A 19,329-nucleotide genomic window follows, 5' to 3' on the forward strand; every position below is an offset into this window, starting at 1 on the left:
TTCCCTTCTTATAATTCTTAAGCAAAAGCGGAAAGCTTAATAATCTGCCTTCCTTCCTTCTGGCGATGTGATGCGAATATCCAGTACTGTTTGTTCATGATTTCACTTTTTCGTATGAATGAACATAAAATTTACATGTTATGAAGAAAAAAAGAACTTACAGATAGAAAAGGAAGTAATAGTGATGGAGAGATTTCAGAATGCGGAAATCACCCTTGAAATGACAATGTCTTAAAACTATTTCCCGATTTCCCTGAGAACTTGTGACTGTCACTTAATCTCTATAACACGAGTAATGTATGTTGCTAAAGATGAATGATTCACACAGCGGGAAGGCTGAGAAAGCATAAGGATCTGTAGGTTTTTCGTCCTTAAATAAAGTCATATTGAAAGGTTGCAACGGTAGTATTAGGCATGAATGATTACCTGAATAGTTTTTCTCCATAAATAAAGAATCTGAAAGGTTGCAATGGTTACCGTAAGTGAACATTAAAGTAAATTACCTTTTTAGCAGGGAAAATAAGGAAGGAAAAAATCTAAGAAAAAAAAGATAAATAAGAATCCTAGTTTCCAAGAGGTGGCAACGCTCATTTGCCCTCTCCCATATGTTAGTTAAAATCTAAACAAAATAGATGTAATTGTTCAAAAAGTCTGTCAATAAATGCAATTTATAACTCATTAAACAATTGGGGTTATATGAAGTTGAAAGTCACAACTCTAAATGAAGAGGTGTGAGTTGTGGGTGTGGATTTTAAAATAAGATAAATAATTAACGAAAGAAAAAGGTCAAAAAATTGAGGAAAAAGATAAACGGAAAAGAGTAATTGATTTGAGACATTTTTATCTGTCTTCCTTACTTTGGATTTAATTTGTGTATAATTAAAATTTGTTGACTTTTCTCGTCCCTAAGTGGACAACCAATAAAACTCTAATAATAATAAAAAAAATGATGGTCACAGAATAGTTACGGTTGGAGAAACCGAAAAACTTGTTATATCCAGTACATATCTAAAATAATAAATTCACATGTGTCTCGTTCGTTTTACAGAAACTGTTAACCACTCAACCTTGGCAATCTAACAAATTTCGGATATAAGAATAAAACAGTAATAGCCAATATTCTCTTCTACCTTCCACTGTGCCCACAATAGACATGGAGGAGGGAAGAGGGAGGGATGTGGTGGAATGGATGTAATACTTTCACCCTTAATCGAAGATTTCGGGTTCTAGCCATGTGAATGGAAAAATTCCTAATAGGAAGCGCGCTCCTTCCCTTAAATTAGCCCTATGCAGCGCAAATCTGAATTAATCAGGTGGGTTCCACTATGCCTGATACCATATGGTTAAACCAAAAAAAGACATGGAGGGGAGAAAGATGGAAGAGAAAGCTCTACCATAAAAGCCACCCCTGGTTCTATTTCTGATTCAACAAACCCAGGCAAGAACATTAAGTAGGTGCTGCAGGTTAACAACAGGAGAATGAGGAATGAAAAGTTCTCGACAGACCAAGTTGCAACTTGGACTTTAGTTATTTTCTCCATAGAAAAGGGAAGATCAACTGAAGATTTAATGAATTTCCTCAAACCAACTGTTTACTCTTGAATCAAATAACAACTAAGGAGCACTGTGTTAAGCATCCAATTTAGTACACTGGCGAATGAACGAAATTTACTCTTTCATTGGCAGTTGAGTAACCTTATGGTTTGCACAAAGTTTGGAGGATTCATAAATGAGTATAATTGAAGAAAAGCACACTGACATCTCTCAAGTTGGATTGGAAGTATAGTAATACAAGAAAAGAAGGTGAAGATTCAACAACTCCCTTAAAAGTATGTTCTTTGGAATTAAGTAAAGGACAAAGACAAGAAGCTTATAATCTGCATTAATTAGGGAAGCATGATAAACTTGTATGCCTTTCTCAATGTGACAGGTCTTTCCGCGATATAAGTCAACGAAGTGTGAAGAAAGCTAACAAATATAAAGTAGCTAAGGCACAAGCAAAATAATAACCAGGTATGAGAGCAAGTATCAGTACAGTATCACAGATCCATGTGGACTAGAAGGACAAATTACAATTCAAATGGAACTGAAATAATCAAATCCCACCTACAGTTGATCCCAGCCATATCTATTGATTACAACAACTATAGCATTTATTCTCAACACGATACTAAAATTCAATTCATCAAGACAGCATTTACAACATTTGATGCAAAAGCGAAATATTCACTTTCACTCACCTTCAGATAGAAGTCATAAAGAAGCCCGAGGTCAGAAAACACAGCACCAACTCTCCAACCTCCATGTTTGAGATTCACGCATTGCTTTGGAAACATCAGAAAAAATGCAGTTACTGGGATATAAAGCAGATAGGATGTTTTACACATTACACAACCAGGCTTTTTATAAAATTGAATATATTTCTTTTGGACACTTAAAAGAGGCATCTCCAAAGGCATGCACATAGAGGAACTATCATGCATCAATGAAGCAGACGTAACCAAAAAAAAATGTTTAGAGCTTGACAGCAGGCTTTAATTCCAGAAAACAAAAGGTGAAGAAGAGAATTTTCCTACATTTTAATACGAATTTGATATTCATAGTTTAGCATCACATAAATCTGTATGAGGATCAATATCGAAAAAATGCCAACTCGAACCATGGAATGCTCGAAAAAAATCATCTGAAAAAGAGTCGATTGCATGCTCTTTTACGAACTGCCTGATTGCCAGGATATGCTTCCTAGAATCAGCAAGAGTAAGGTTTTTGCACACTGACCAGTGTTGCTCATATGCCTCAAAACTGTGTTTCCAAACAATATAATATTATCCAATAGATCAGGCCTCCAATTTGCCTCCAGAAGATTGTCATACAGTTCAGCTTCACAATGTGGCATGAAGAACATCATAGGTTTCAAAGTTTGCCGTCGACCTTGTTCATTTACTGTTAGGACAGAACAGCCAAGAGCTGCCAGTACCTTAGATTCTGCCAGAGAGATCACTGGATCAAATACCTCTACCTCTCCAATCCAATTAAACATTCTTTTCATCAAGATTGCAAGACTAAGCTGCAATCTAGGAGGCTCATACGATTCTATGCTACCAATTCCATATATTACCATCGGCATCTTTCCTTCTGAGCACAGAGCTTTTAGAAACTGATCAAGTATTTCAGGGGTTTGTAACTGATCTGAAAATGTTAACCAGAAGGAGGAGCTCTCAAGTTTCTTTACGCAGTTTTGCATCTTCTGCATCAATTTAGATTCTCTCTCCGAACTGGTCTCAATATCCGCCGGAGTCCACACTTCCTCTTGCTTTTTCCGCTCGTGGATGATAACTTTATGAAAATTCCTTTTCTGTTTCCCACGACGAGGCAATACAACTGTCCAGCCTTCAGCTGGGTTAGGCTTGTCATGAGCTAGTGTCTTTGCTGATGCAGCCATTCCTCTCAAGCTGCTTGAGATGGAGCACACCAAGTATGTTTGTAATATGTATGTTAGTCAAGGACCTAAAGAAAAAATGAATTATTAGAGTGTGAATATGAGAATTCTGACATAACACTTCCAAGGACCTGTTACACGATCAAAAATCACTTTACTTGATTAATGACCTTTTATTCCGCAGACACACGAAAGATACAAGCTACCACTATTCATAAATTGTCATTGCAATAATCAGCCCTATAACATGATCATAATAAGTCCAGACGAGAAGAAAGATACAGAACATTAACAAAAACTTGATATCCATATGAGTTATCCTTAAGCATCTATTTAAGAATATATCTGTGCTTTGCTGAGAATAAAATAGCAATCATCCTCAGGGAACAGCACTTACAAGGCAGTTCTTCATTTAGGTTTAAGTCCGTCAAAAAGTTGCCTTGGACACATTAGGCTAGTGATGTTGCACCCAGTTTTTATACTTCTCTGCCCATGAAAAACGTTAGGAAAAAAAAAGGCTGCGCAATATTTTATCTTATGTTTAAATGCTGATGGTTGACCTCCCTTTTTTTGAGTAATTCATGAATAGAGAACAGACAAATAAGCAATAAACGCAAAATCTTAAATTGACATCCAAATAGAAAACCTAAGAAAATTTTAAGAGAAACATCTAAATTCTAAACAAGTAAACCTCAAAAGCATCCCCTACTACTCCCTCCATCCCAAAACACAATTTTTCCATAATTCCCAGACACTAATATTGGTTAAGCTAGAGAAATTTAAACACAAAATTTCAAATTGTATTCTAAGTTCTAACCTTCTCAAAGAACCTATATAATTAAAAAGTATATAAAGTAAATGTAAATTTCAATTCTAAATACTTTTTAAGATATAACCCTCTTAAAATACCCAATAAATTAAAAAATTACTATAACTACTACTACAAACTAGTATATGCTCTCATATATAAACACACACACACACACACACCCCGCGGTGTGTGTGTGTGTGTGGAAATGGAAGCAGAAGCAGTATATAACTAGGAAGTTGTGCTTCTTCACAACAAAAAATAGTGAGTTTTGATGATCGTTTAAGGGAATCAACAAGAAATATAAGAAATCAACGAAATATGAATTTTTTCAAAAAACGACCTGCAACAACAACAACAACAACCCAGTATAATCCCACTTATTGGGGTCTGGGGAGGGTAGTGTGTACGCAGACCTTACCCCTACCCTGGGGTAGAGAGGCTGTTTCCAAATAAAACCCCCGGCATCCTTCCCTCCAAGAATTCCCCACCTTGCTCTTTGGGGGACTCGAACTCACAACTTCTTGGTTGGAAGTGGAGGTTGCTTGCCATTAGAGCAACCCCTCTTGTCAATTTGGACCTGATAATTATTATTCTACAGAATACACTAGTAAAAGGACAACAATAACATTAGTTATCATTGAATCGAATCACTGAAATGATAAGCCCAAAAGGCTCCATATTTTTCATAGGAAAGTCAATTTCCCAAGTTAATCATCTAAGAGAAACAAAATAAACAAATGAATGTCGACAATTAGATAGGAATACAACAGATTTGCTAATCGGGGAAGAGAAAGCGTATGTATGCAGCTGAAAGAAATATATGAGAGAATTGAAATAATAAAGGGGAAGAACCTTACGATAGAAGCGCAAGAGAAAAAGGCTGTCTTTTTCCTAGCAAAAATCAAAAATCACACTTGCTCTTCTCCAATTCCACCATTTTCCCTAACCTATGTGAAATTGGGAAACAAAATCCCAAAGATAAGTATCAGTGATACAAGTGGAGCTCCACAAGAATCTCGAAGAGAAGTGTAGAAAATGTTTTTATTAATTAAACAAAAAACATCGGGTTACAGTTATGATTGAGAGAGTTGAAGTACGGCATAAAGCTCAATTAACCAACAGTGCGAAGATTTCAAATTTCACCTGGGTTTAGGGTTTTGTATGCAGAAATGGAGATAAATGAAAGTAGGATTTGCACCACGTAGCCGGTTTTAAAGAGAGTCCGGAACCTAAGGCCCCGTTTCCCAAAATAAATTTGAAATTTATTTTCAAAATCCATATTTGGCCATAAATTTTGCCCACATTTTGACCAAAACTCAAATCCCTTATTTCAAATCCCAAGCTGATTTTGGGCTAAAATATGACCATTATATTTTTTTAAAATTCTCAATATTACCTCAAACTTTTATATTTTATAAAAGAGCCCACATTTATTAAGCCCAACTAAACCATGTCTGCTCACTTGTCTCTCGTTAAACTCACGCATCTGCTTTGCCCTCATTAAACCCACGCATCTGTTTTGCCCTCTATAAACAGAAGAGAACTCCACCGCAAATTCTCTGTGCCAATCGATTGCAATCCACAGCAAATAAGAAATTGAAGGTAATTTGCTAAAATATGCTAATACAAGATAGCAAGTTTATTTGTTTGGTACTGTTGGGTATTTTTTATAGTTTTTAGAACTTGTGGATATAAGTTAATGTTTCATGTTTTTTCAAATAAAAAGTGAAATATGTTCTGAAAAAACATGTCGAAACACGTTTTCATCTTCAAACCAAACTTCACCCAAATCAGATTTTTCAAAATAAATTTGGGATATATGGCCAAACGCTAGCTAAATATTATCTTTTTGGACTCAAAATACATAAATAGGTTAAAAAACCTTAGTGGCCAAAATATACAAAATGCAGTTTTGAACCACGTTTTACCTTATTGGCCATTTGGGACGTTAAGGTAAAACGCGTTTCAATACTGTGTTTTATATAAAACGTCTTTTAATACCACGTTTTACCTGTTTTGTAAGCCCACCAATAACTATTCTGCCTTAACTGACATAACAGTAATTCAAATATGTAAAACGCGATTTACTTGCAAAAATTTGACCCCCCGGATTAGGCATTGCCTTATTTAAAGGTGTTAAGGGTTTTGCAAAAATTCGTTCAGAAACAAGTTTCAACTCCTGATAAATTTTCTTTTGTTAAATTCTCAAGCTTTTTTTCATAATGTCTGATGAGCGAAAAGTAAGGGTTTTATTATATTGGAGGGCGAGGTTGTGGTGGCGAATAACTCAGTGAGCTATAGTTTATCTCCATAGAGTCATATGTTAAGTTGCCATTTACAATGGAGTACGATAGACTGGTATCGTTGTTATACAATAAAATGAGGTTGAGCAAATGTTCGGTGAATCTTAAAATAACCGGAAGATATCCGTATTTTGTGACTCCGCAAAGTATTGCTTGTCACGCTGAGTTTAACATCGAGGATGATTTCTAAGAGATTTTTTGGGGACTCCGAATAAATACCGGAACTTATTTTGATAAAAATGTTGGAAATGTACGTGAAGGTTGAAGACGTTCGCAATAATGATGTTGCACAAAGCAGGGATAACCCTCAATCATTGAGTGGTTATTCTAGAGCAGTTTTAGCCTAACAGGTTCCGGCTGAAAGAGTTTGGCCGGATCTAAACTTATCTCCATGGGCGAACAAGGAGCGAGGAAATAATTTCTCCCCTACTTTACATAATCCACAAGACGACTGATAAACTTCAATTTTCCTTTGTGTTACGATGTTTATTTTTGTCATATTGAATTTGTATTAACACTCATATATTCCATAGGGGTACCGTCCAGATATGAATTTTACAAGTTATGAACCCGCGCCTAGTTGGAATATGCGTAGTTTTGGTGTGTTGGATCACGGTGGTCCATTCGGGAGTCATCACCAAGAAGATAATGTCCATCATGGAACGTCAACACATTACGACTTGTAAGTGAAGTGATATAGCTATATGTAAAACATTTATCAATTTCAGTAGCTTATTATTTTGTTGTTTGTGCAGTGATAACGAGTAATATGATGGTCCTGTCCTCACTCAGTTGCCCGTAAATGACGTATTTACTTGGGATTTGGCAGATGCGCAGAGTCAAGAAGATAATAGTGATTATGACAACAATGTCGACGAGTCTGGAGATGACACACCCTTCCCTGACGAGGATGATGATGAGGAGGAAGAGAATGTCGAACCTGAGCTGACGAGGGAGCATGCTCCACCTCCCGTTAGACCAAGAGTGTATGATTCCCACATGTCGTTTCATTCAAGGCATATTCCCTACCTTGATAATTTGCCAAGTATGCCGGATATGGATGCCCTCACAAGGGATCTTGACAAAATTCAGACAGCAATGTGGGATGAGTCTAGACCAATGGTGCTGGCAAAGGGCATGGTTTTTCCCGATAAAGCTTGCCTAACCAGGGCTGCAAAAATGTACAACGTAAGAGAGTGTCGTAAAATGGTGGTATGGGAGTCAAGTCCCGATGTATACAAGGTTGTTTGCCGTAGATGGTTTACGGATTGTCATTGGATGTTGCGTGCGAGCAAGAAAAAAAGGGTTGTGGAAAGTGGGTAAATATATTGGCACCCACAATTATGAAAAGGACACATTCAATGGGAATCACTTCAACTTGGATGTTGACTTGATTTCTCTTCAACTGATTCCACACATTGAAACGTCCATTAGGTACAAGATCAAAGAGTATATTACATCTGTCCACCAGGAATATGAGTGTACTATTACCAAAATAAAGGCATATCTCGAGTGCAAACGTGCATTTGAAATTGTTTATGGTGACTGGGATAAGTCATTTGCATCTCTACCTAGGTATATAACCGCATTGAAACACTTTAACTTCGGGACTGTTGTTGAATGGAAGCTTGAGAAGAGTGCAGGAAGACCGAAATATATATTCAGATGCGTGTTCTGGGCATTTAAACTAGCAATTGATGGTTTTGTGCATTGTCGTCCGGTAAATTCCATAAACGGTACTCATGTCTATGGAAGGTATGATATTAAGTTGTTGATCGTCGTTGCAGTATATGCCAATGGACAAATATTTCCACTAGCCTTTGCCATCTGTGCCAATGAAAGCCAAGAGACGTGGACGCTATTTTTAAACCACTTGAAGCAGCATGTTGTCAAACAACGTTCAGGTATTTGTCTAATATTTGATCGGCATGGTGGTATATTAAGTTCTGTAGAGCATTTTCCTGAATGGCAGGAATCCTATGCATACCACTGTTACTGTGTGAAGCACATGAAGGCCAATTTCGAGAAGAAATATCCCAACAAGGACTTGCATGATTTAATGTGGGTGGCTGCAACTGATCACCAGCAGTGCAAATTCAGGAGGCGCATGGAATCGATCTGGCAGTTAGACGAAAGAGCCTATCATTTGTTGATGCGACATGAGCTTCACAAGTGGACATTGCATGCGGATAGTGGCTGGCGATGGGGAACCCTGACTACAAATGTGTCGGAGTCTTTCAATGTGTTATTGAAGTCTGCACGTGGATTGCCTGTCACTGCCATGGTCCGGATGCCATTCAAACAGATGGCGGAGAGGTTTGTTGAAAGGCATAGAGGTGTATCAGAATTGATGGACATGGGTGTTGAATTTATGCCAACACCAATTTGAAGATTTGAGAAATACAGGAGGCGAGCACATTGGCATTCATTTTACAGTATGATCACGACCGGGGTGTTTTTGAAGTTTGCACCGCTATCCATCAACACCGGGGGAATAATGTACACACTATAAATGAAGCTAGCAGGTTGTGTTCTTGTGGGAAAATGGTCCATCTACGATATGCCGTGCTTACATGCCATCAAGTGCTTTCAACATACATGTTTAGGGCCAACCAACTATGTTGATAGGCAATACAGTGTTGATGCATACTTAAACACATATAGTGGGCAGTTGCCAGTGGGTGCTGAGTATTATTGGCCGCCTGGAACCATTTAAAATGGTGTGTAACAAAGACTATTTACGTAAGCTACAAGTGCAAAAAAGAAAGCGTATAAAGAACCAAATGGATATTGGTGATATCGGTTATGCGCGTAAATGTGGCATATGCTCGCAAACAAGTTACGACCGTCATAAATGTCCTTCAACTGGTTTGGGTAGGCGTGGTAATCCATCTCCTGGTGTAAGTTCATCTAATGTGCCCAACTATCAAGGATACACGTAGTGTTTTGTTTTCGTAATATTTTTTGTAATAAGTGTATGTACTTGTTTATGTTGCAAGATGTATCAAATAAAATTATGTTTCCATTGTTGTTAAATCTTATTGATATTTAACATTTTTCAATTGAGTAAATTATTGAATTTTCCCTCCCATTCATGTAATCAAAAATAGTATTGGATTAAAAAATAGAATTTTTTTACGTTCACTTTCGAGTTTCACTCTAAAATTATTAGAAAACTACATTGTCAGAGGAGGAAGATGTTTGATAAATAAGTGAATATATATAATGCGGTTAAATACTACGTTATGTGTGTTGTCTTGTCGATCTGAAAAGTTGCCCGACTGAGAAAAAGTTGTTTTGTATCAAAAAAAATCTTTAACATGTGAAGCATAGCGCGGTTAAATACTACGTTTTGTGTGAATATATATAGCACGGTTAAATACTACGTTATGTGTATTGTCTTGTCGATTTGAAAAGCTGCCTGACTACGAAAAAGTTATTTTGTATCCGAAAGAATCTTTAACACGCGAAGTATAGCGCGGTTAAATGCTATGTTATGTGTTAGCATAGCGCGGTTAAATATTACGTTATGTGTGTTTCCTTGCCTATAAATAACGGGCGCATTCTAGTCATTTTCTGTGCTTAACCATAACAAATAGCAAAACTTTCCATACAAGCAAGATTTTTTTTCGCTTTAACAAATGTTTGAACGCATGTATGTGCCAATATGGCAAACGATGTATGATGGCAGACTGTTGGGATGATGGTCAAGTTGGGCACAGATACTGGATGTGTGTGAACAGGTTTGGAGGTAACAACGGAAATTTTTGCAATTTTGAGGCATGGCTTGATGAACCATGTGAGCAGGAATGCTACAAATGATCTTTGCAGTATCTTCATGATTTGACCAAAAAAAGTGGGAATATAAATGAGAATATAAACGAGAAATTGCGGAGTTGAAGGAGAAACTAAAAGAGGTGGAAGAAGAAAAAAATAATCTGGAAGAGAAATTTAAGTGGTTGGAGCAGAGAATAATATGCGGTGGTGACTAAACAATGACATATATATGTTGAGTGTAGTACTTTATCTTTATGTTTCCTGTGTCATGTGTTTTCATTAGTTGTACTGAATTTAAATTATGTTAAGTTGCTATGTTTTGTTTGTGTTGTAGTGTTAAAATAAAGAAAAAACGGGGAAATAAAAACATAAGGCGCATATTATGTAAACATAAAAAATTGTTGTTATTATTCATATAAAATAATATTTACATAGCGTACAAAAAAATAATAAAATAAAATCAACGTGTTCCACAGCCTGTGTCCTTAAATGCAGCCGCTGGCCTGAGGCGCATCCCATCCCGCCCGCATACTCTATCAGGATCATCCTCATCACGTCACCTCTTTATCGCAGGATGCGGTACAACATGATCGTCAGTAATGCTGGCAGGATCAGTAGCAGGGGCTGTTGGTCCATCAGCAACCTACAAAAGAATAAGTCAGCTCAGTATATGAAAATATATATTAGTAATGTACGTGTTAAGTCAAAAAAAATTAAATTGTCTTACCATGGTCTCGTCGTGCTCCTGAATATAAGTATCTGTCGCATCCTGCTCAGCATCGTACAAAGTGGCCTCCGTGACGGGCTGGGATGAAGCCTTAATAAGAAAATTATAAAGTTATTTATGGTGAATCAATGAGATAAAAACAAATTTAAATTTAATAGTAATACAAATATACCTGCGCCTGTAAAAGATCCACAACACCCATCGACGATGAGACATAACTCAGCCGGCGCCCACCATCCACATCTCGGATCGGTCGATCCTCAGCAGCGGTCAATGGGCCTGAAAAGAACTGCTCCCAATCATCTCCGATAATGCTCGTGCCTATGATCAACTATAGATCTGATGGGGTCACCTGCGATGCTACTGGAGTGAACGCCAGCTGAAGGTTGTATGACGGCATGCTGCTGTGATGCTCGTCTGGCTGATGGAAGTCACCTGGCAGATTGATAAGTAGGATTTTAACATGTTTTATACCCATATTTGCCTGCGCTTTGAGTGTAATTTGCTACAAAATAGTCCCAAAATGATTACAGATTGCGCTTGATTGCAGGTTTGAGCTATAAAGTGACAAATCGTCAAAGATCAGCTCAAATCGGAGTGAAACCTGCTCAAGTGTCAAAGATCATTAAAGTAAGGACATTCAGAACTTGGTGCGGACCGCACCATCATGTCATGCGGCCGCACCATAGGAGTTCAGAGACTGTGAAACTACAAGTCAAACTCATGCGGCCGCATCCCACTTCATGCGGCCCGCGTCTCACTCATGCGGCCACACAATCTTGCTATGCGGTCGCGTCTAAAAAGTTCAGAGAGTGTCATATTCCAGAAGCAAACCATGCGGCCGCGTCCCACATTATGCGGCCCGCGGCCCTCTCCATGCGGCCGCACTCTATGGTCACGCGGTCCGCGTCAGTAAAGTTCAGAGAAGCTTCCAAAACCATTCATTCGGCCGCACAACAACTTTGTGCGGTTCGCGCCAGTCTTCATGCGGCCGCATTCCAACTTTGTGCAGTCCGCATCACCATTTTCAGAGAGCAAGATTCAGAGGTCAAGCAACCCAGTGCGGCCGCGTGCCAACTTTGTGCGGTCCGCACTAACCCCGCAGGGGCATTTTTGTCCAGTTTTTTCAGCCCACTATAAATAGAATATTTTACCATTTTTAGGTTAAGTTTGGTACATCTGATAGCTGCTGCACTCGTGAGACTTATGTTTTGGCCTATTTTGGGCATTTATAGCTTGGCTTCATCAAAGATTATTGTAGTTTAACATTAGTAATTAATTAATATGGTTGTTTCATCTTCTATTTCTTCAGTTTCTTCTTTAATTATATCTAGCTAAACCCATTAGCTAGGGTTATGGCTCAACCCTAGTGTGGGTAATTAATGGGTGTTGCTTCTTAATGATAGATTGATATTAGGTGTTTGTTATTTGGGTTAATTTTATGGTTTAATTAAGGATTTATGGTTGCAAATATTGATTCTACCTTAGTGGGTCTTGACTCTTCTTGAGAAAGAGAGTCTATGACCCCAAAATTGACCCAACAAGGAATTGGGGTGGACCCATGAGAAATGGTAGTCCCAATTAACGGGTTAAACCTCGAGAGAGTAATCACCCTACTTGAACCCAAGTTGCTTGGTCTAATTGGCCTACCCAATTGGTCTCTAGAGAGTCAATTGGGCAAATTCGCTCTCCCTACCGAGAGGTGTGAGAGTGGGTACAATTGTGCAATGGTTATAACATTGATCCCAAATATGTCAATCTATTATTAGTAGTCTCTACCCGTTAGTTAACCACCTAGGTGATGCCACGACCCTAGTGCCTTTCTCTATATTAATCACAACTTAGAACATATCCCTTCAGCATAAATTAGCTTAAACTTGTAGTTGATAATAGTAGTTATTAAACAAAAACCCCAAAAAATGTTAGAAGTACAATTAGGAGCAAACACGCATTCCTAGTCTGAACAAATACGCAACTCCATTCCAAGATCCCTGTGGAAATTGACCCCAATACCACTATTCGGGTAAAAGTCTTAGCGCCCGCTCTTCCTACCGTTGTGTGAGGTTAAGTTTGCTGCGACCACAGATCAGCTCCAACATCCTCAACATATGCCTGAACAGGTGCCTCAATGCCTTATTGTTGGGGACCACCTCCTCGCCAGCCCCTACGACCCCGTAGGATATCCCTGCCTTGTGGGGCACCCATGCCTCATGGGATAGCCCTGCCTCATGCTTCCCTCGCTCGTGGGATAGTCCTACCTCGATGGTAGTGCTTTGGCACCATATAAGCAGGGACGTGCTCTAAGCACTCGTCCTCTCTGGCTCGATGTAGTGTCCGAGCAGCCAGCTTTGTAACCTACTGGCCATACTCGTGCAAAGTGACCGCTCCCTTGCCGGCATGTTGCTGCATCTGCAGTCCTAACTGGTGGAATAAATGTAGGCCAATAGCATGCACAACATCTAAAATATAAATTACAAAACGCTAGATCACAGTTATAAGTAAGAATACCAAATAACATACTAGTGTCCCGTGCCTCCCAGCGTATGGAACGTACCAATCGCCAGCTCGATGAATGGGATTCCTGACGAAAAGTCGGGTAACCCCGCGGTACAATCCCATATAATCATGCTCAGTATCCGGCCGACTCGGTGAATGTGGCAGAATCAGGTCAAATCGCCGGTCCCAAGTAAATATCTGCCCCTCTAGCCATGCCAAATATGCGTCGTCTACCCTAGTACGATCATCCTGTTGGTAATGTGTGGGCGATGTCGGTACGAGCTGCGGACGACCAAACTGGCGAAGTACCTGCTCGGTGGCATAATGCTACACAATATCAAGGCAAATCAACGGGACAAAAGAGCCCCACATAAGTCGGTCGGCCGAGCAATAACAGGGCAAGCCAGCTATCAACGCATCATTGTATGGCGTCCAGATGAACTATTAAGTAAGAACAGAAAACATCAGTATATACAACTTGTGTTTGAAGCTATGACAAGTAAACTTAGATATACATTTACTTGTGTGCCATCCAGCAAATCCAAGATATCCCTACACAAGGAGAGATTATGCCGAGCCTCGTACTCGAGCGTATGTCCCCGCCAAAGAACCCACCTCCTAGCTAGAGGGAGCAATGAAGGTGGTACATCCGTATCTAATAGTGGTACATGTGGTTGCAACTGCAGGAACCACTCCCAGACCCAAACCTAACATAAAAAGTTGACGTAAAATTTAAGATATATTTTTATTATGTATGTTAAAATGAATAGAGTGTTCGAATATATTATCACATGTAGTAGCGGCAAAAATCCAGCAATGTCACGCTGGGTGCCCATGCTCGCCCGACACATCTGCCTGTACAAGTAGCCGAGAACAGTAGCACCCCAGCTGTACTGGGGTAAATCATCTAGCAGCTCAAGATGATGAAAAAATCTCAAGCTGACTAGGTTCCCCAAAGTATTCGGGAACAAGACCCCTCCAAACTTAAGGAGTAGCAACAACCTCGTATACCGGTCAACATGATAATCCGATGTATCGACATCGATATCAGGATGCAATGCCTCCAACCACAATCGAATAGTCGTCAACAGAAAATGACTGGTCCCGGCCAGTACATTCTCATCCTCTGGCCGGAAAGCAGTGAGCCGCTGCATCATGTCTAGGTACTGCACACGTGTCATCTCTCTCATGCCATGTGGCAAAGCAAAGGGGTGGCCATCAACGGGCAGCCCATATAAAACCTTCACATCCTGCAGTGTGATGGTGGCCTCGCCAATGGGCAGGTGGAATGTGTGCGTCTCCATTTACGCAAATAAATAATATAAACCAAATAAAACACAACAAATATATTTTAATCACAAAATATTCACAAATTACATATAAAAAGTAATAGTAATTTATTAACATTTTTATTAACAAATAATAACGATTTCGTAATTTTTACATATTTTTTAGAACATTAATATCTTAGTCCGGATAAAAATAACATACCAATTTAATCGGAAAAAAAACACAAAACAACATGGAACACATTCAAAACAACTAATATGCATTATTTATACGAGTTTCGACATAAACTAAATCGGAATACCTCGATTTATGTTTTTCGGAAAGTTGAAGAATTAAAAATTTGACTCTGAAACAAGCAACCCACAACAATAGAAGGCTTAGCTAGAATGTGGGACCAACTTTGATTAGTTTTTGTGAGACGAGTGAGATCCACTCGAGATTTTTATCAAGTTAATTAGGAGGGGGACCACTGAAGGTTTTTAAAAATGGGAGGGGAGGGGGGAGGTTTTCTGCCAGAATGTGGGGGGAAAGGGAAAGGGATGAGTACTTATATATGTAAAGCGCGGTTTGATACTGTGTTTTATATAAAAAGCGTTAATAAACCGTGCTTTACATAGCCGTCTTATCAGCTTCCAGGTAAAACGCGGTATTAAAAGGCATTTTATGTAAAACGTGGTTCATAACTGCCTTTTACATATTTTGGTCACTAAGTTTTTTTTCACATATTTAAGTATTTTGAGTCCAAAAAGACAATATTTCGGTTCCGAAAAATCTATCCCTTTTCCCAAAAGTATTTAAATTGTAACCGAATAGGGCAAATGTCAGACTTGCGCTTCAGACATACAATAAAGAAGAGAGCAAACCATTACCACTACTTCCAATTTCAATGTCAAAGCTTCTATTATTTGTAGCACTTAATTGTGTAGATTTTGCACCAGACGCTTCTTTGTCGTTCAAGCTTCAATTATTTTAGTTAAAAATAAAAAAATTTATTAACCAAAGTATCAATATACACTACTACATGCTCATTAGACTCTAGAGTTAGGTTCATTTAAAAATAACCAAATAAAACGATTATGAATTCCTATTGGCTAGCTATACTTTTCACCTTCTAAGAAGGGTCTAAGCATATTAATCCACCTTTTAGCATTAATTAACATAAAATTGAACATATTAACCTTATTAATTTGTTCATTACTCCAAGGACAACTTAGAAAAAAAGAAGTTAATTCCTTCTTGAAATATGAAAAAATCAAATACTGTGAACTACAAAAAAGGTAAAAAAAATCAATTAAAGTAGACTTGCAGGAGTAGCCTCTCGAATGTTTGCTTCCATTTATATTGTTGTTGCCCTACAATATGTTAGTGTAGTGTTATTTCCCTAAGTCTATCACAGCTCTCTCGCCTGATTTTCTGGAATCCCTTGTTGTTTCTCTCCACCCATATGTGATATACTGTTGCTACAAATAAGAATCTCGGTATTGCACCAGTGGAGCTTCTGTTATTCACCTTATGAGAGAGCCAAGCTACTTCATTGTCCCAATAATTGATCTATCTATTAATGCTCATCCAGTTTAGTAGTTTATCCCATACATCCTTAGAATATGAGCACTCAAAAAATATATGGTTATGTGTTTCTTCAGTACCATTAAAGCATAACACACAAGCATTTGGTACCTGAATTCCTTATTTTATTAGTCGATAAACTGTTGCTAACCTTTTTTGAACTACCAACCACAATATGAATTGTTGTCTAGGTGTGAGTCTTGATATGTTGATTCTTATGGAAAAATAGGAAAGAGATAGCGTAATAGTTCGATGATTTTTATAAGATATAATTAGGAGGAACTTATGAGTTTTATTAAGTGAGGTGACTAAGAAGAAGATGGAGATGGTGCCGATGAGGGTTCCGACGAGTCACGGGGTTTCTTTTTCTTTTGAAAAATGAGGATTTTAATTTTTCATTTTTAAGTTAATAACACGTGTCATATCATTACCGGTGTGTGGTATACACTTGTTAGAAGAATTGGTCGAACACAAAAGAGACGTGTATTAAGCATATTCTGAAAAGATTGAGTGCGTAACATGATTTTCTTCCGCAAAAAGTGTGTAATAGAAAATTGGTCAATAGCTTAGGGGGTAACTTATGTATTTTGCCTTTGGAAAACCATACAACAGGTATTAGCACATATTTTGTTCCAACATGTATGTAAATTTAGGCAAAATACATAAGTTACCCCCTAAACTATGGACCAAATCCCCGTGACACTCTTTTTTGCGAACAAAGATTATTTTACACTCTCAACCTTTCTAATGTAGCTAAGACACACCTTTTTTATTTTGATCACTTTTTTTAGGGAGGTGCATAGTACGCACCAATAAGATTGTAACACGCATTATTATATAAAAAATACTTAAAAGTACAATTCTACCCCTAACTATCAAAATATTTTCAATTACTCCATCTTCTTCATCTTCTCTGGCTACCACTAAACCATGATGATGGCACCACCACCATCAAGACCTCCGAAAGCACTAATTTTTTTCAGCAATCCATCTCTATCCCAAATACAAAGTTCATCTCCAGTTGTCAGAGCTACAATCAAGACCCATTAAACCACCAACAAAGGCTAAGAACAAAAACTCAAAAAAATATGGAGAAAAAAACCTAGAAATTCGTACAGCTCATAGCGAAACAACAAGATTATATGATAGAGCAATAAACAAACTGTCACGATCTAAATCTAGGTGACCGACACCACGGCACACTACCCGAACCAAGTGAACCAACCATATGATGCACCCAAATCATATGCATGAAAACCAATTTAACTGCGGAAGCTCCTTGAAAATCATATACATTTTCAAGTTAAATGATAAAATATTTTTCAATTCGAAATCACACATGACACCTTTCATGATAATAATAATAATGAGACTAAGTAAAATAAAATATTTTTATGTATGTCGTATACAACCCCATTACTGCAATCTTTTACAACTATCTATGGAGCCTTTATACCAAAGAATAGAATTAAACACTTGGGCTAATACCCGGATAGCATAAATTAAGAAAAATAACATGATAGCTATCACAAAATAGGGGTGGTGCCTCACCATATATCTCAAGAAGAGAGTCATCCTAGTCCTGACCGCATGCCACGTATCATACCTTATCTTGAAACATGTAAAGTAAGCAAGGTCCTGGAGGAGGGCCCCATAAGGGCAGAGTACACCACAACAACACTCAGTAAGTGTCATAGACTCTCTCTAACTTAAGATCTTGGGACAAACTTTATAAAATAATGCACCAATATTTGATATAAAACGATAAGAAATTTTTTCAATTCATGACCCTTGTCATTTTAAAGAAAACCCAAGTAAAATATAACCCACAATATAAACTTTTAAAATATTTACATCAATCCAAGATTTTGGATAAAATCATACAAAATCATTCTATTTTCTTTAAGTTATTGAAATCACTTTCGTCTCCTTAAGCCTAAACATTAAAAAAAAGCATCCTTACCTTTTTCACTGGGAGTACTATACCATCACCGACATAAGAAGGTCAACTAAGTTATGTACCTAGTGGCAAGTATCATATACCCTACTTGCTCAGGTCGTCTCATCGTAGTGTTGTACGAATTGACTCAGCCATGCTAATAATAGCACAAAATAGTACTCTCTCTAAGGAGAGCACTCTGCCGTACTCTATACCACAAAGTGGCCATCTACGCTTATGTCAGCATGTGTAGTTTCATGACAACGAGCACAATATATCTGAATTCAATCTCGGTGAACACAAGTAACTCCCAAATCATTTGATACTTAAAAAATAGATTCATAGCATAGTGACTTCAAAAGATCTATTTTTATCAAATCATAACATTTGTAGAAAATCTAAATCATTTGAACAAAAATTAAATAAACCATCTTTTACATGCTAAAGCCTTTAGCAATTTAACATCAATCTTAAAAGATACCACAAGTGCTATTCTGCTCATCAATTTCCAAAAGAGATACTTTCCATGAAAACTTATCTTTGGCATTCAAATATGTATACTCTTGTCAATACATAAGTTTTGATAAAAACTTATAACATTTACCTTGAGTGTCATTTTGCCAACAAGATTTAAAATAAAATTTTACAATATAGCATGACGCTACATATGCAAACTGAGTGATGAGGAGCAGTCGGGGAGTGAGTACCTCCCCTCCCAGGATGTCTCAACTGATTCGGGGAAAGCCCCCGCAGGCCCAGCTAAAGCTCCAACTATTATACAACCTGAGTCGTCTGAGGGATCAGAAGCAGGCAGTGTCAAATACTCCACCTCCCCTACAGCTTCAGAATCTGGGGAGGGTGCAGAAGATAAAAACAAGAGTGATGAGGAGGTCCCGGACAGTAGGGTACTTGGAGTTGGGGGAATTGAAAGAACTAGAAACCCAGTTGTATGGCAGGACAGATTTGTCAGCGAGGTGGCCT

The 19,329-nt window shown here is 38.0% G+C and overlaps 1 pseudogene; it reads right to left on the reverse strand.

Annotated features, from left to right (window-relative positions):
• Positions 1-2,389: 2,389 nt before the first annotated feature.
• On the reverse strand, positions 2,390-5,522 carry LOC107759352 (protein SENSITIVITY TO RED LIGHT REDUCED 1-like; annotated as a pseudogene).
• Between the last annotated feature and the right edge of the window lie 13,807 nt (positions 5,523-19,329).

Source organism: Nicotiana tabacum, chromosome 11 (assembly GCF_000715075.1).
Source record: "Nicotiana tabacum cultivar K326 chromosome 11, ASM71507v2, whole genome shotgun sequence".
NCBI lineage: Eukaryota > Viridiplantae > Streptophyta > Magnoliopsida > Solanales > Solanaceae > Nicotiana > Nicotiana tabacum.